Below are 1259 nucleotides of genomic sequence, written 5' to 3'. Positions count from 1 at the left end.
GAGGGATGTTAGAGCATTCCCAGATGATTCTTACGTCGTTTGAGTAATGTTTACACCAAACATTGTTGGAAATCCGAAAATTACATTTTAAATTATAAGATTTAATTTATTACGTGTGTTCTATTTGCGCATAGCGACACAGATTTGATGTTTTGCTTCCCTCGTCTGCTTCTGTCATGGTGGTAAATAAACGCGTCGGTTGTTATTTGGCCAGCTCCAATACACACAGTCCGCATACCGAGCCATCAACAGCTAACTGTTCGAACGCATTTCGTTCGAACGAGACGAGCATTCTGAGGGTAGTAAGAACATTTGTTCGAAGTCATAAATAATTTAAAGCAAACTTTCAGCTAAAATATCTCTTGTCTCCTTTAAATTAATTAGTGCGATAGTGACAAAACATACACCTTAAAGTATGCTTTAATGTTTTTTAAATGCTCTGTTTGGGATCTGTCTACTAAAAGATTTTGTAAGGTGAAGATTTGGTATTCGCTCGTTTGGTGTATAACTCAAATACTAACTATATTAATATATAATATGCCTTAATAGTTAGTATTTGAGTTACCGTATCTAAGAATAGAATTTATTTCATCCAGTTGCTGTTGTTTTTACTATTAACCCTGTTTACTTTGACAAATATCTATATATATATATATATATATATATATATATATATATATATATATATATATATATATATATATATAAAAGACTGATAAATCTCAGTATCTAAATTGACCTAGTTATTGATGCCATATAATTCGACATCTTTTCAAGCAACCCAACTGATAATATTAGTCTCAGTCCCCGGGCAGTCAATGTTCATAGTGATATTTTGTTTTCCTGAAGGCGAATAAGTGTCAGATTTATTCCCTCTTGTTATCTCGAACCCCGATACCGAAGCGACCTTTTTACAGAAACCATTCCCGGTGTCAAATAGAGAAACGATAAAAAAGTGTTTGTGTCTTGCTACTGCGTCTATATCAAATAATATACTCACAATTGTTTTATGTTTCCTTAAAATAATGATTATTTTATTATTATTTTAAACATATTATAAGTATATAGCAAGAAAAAAGAAACATATTTTTCACAATATATCAATCTGTGTTTTTCACCGACAATTATGGGTACACCTGTAAGTAAGACGAGTATTAGAAATGAAATCAACATGGATACGACTCCTGTAACTTTATGTCTAGTCTTGATCTACCTCAAAAGGGAAGAAATTATGCATAAGATACAATTAAAATGCCGAA

The sequence above is a fragment of the Plodia interpunctella genome, chromosome 7 (assembly GCF_027563975.2).
Source record: "Plodia interpunctella isolate USDA-ARS_2022_Savannah chromosome 7, ilPloInte3.2, whole genome shotgun sequence".
Lineage (NCBI taxonomy): Eukaryota > Metazoa > Arthropoda > Insecta > Lepidoptera > Pyralidae > Plodia > Plodia interpunctella.
This window is presented reverse-complemented; position numbering follows the sequence as displayed.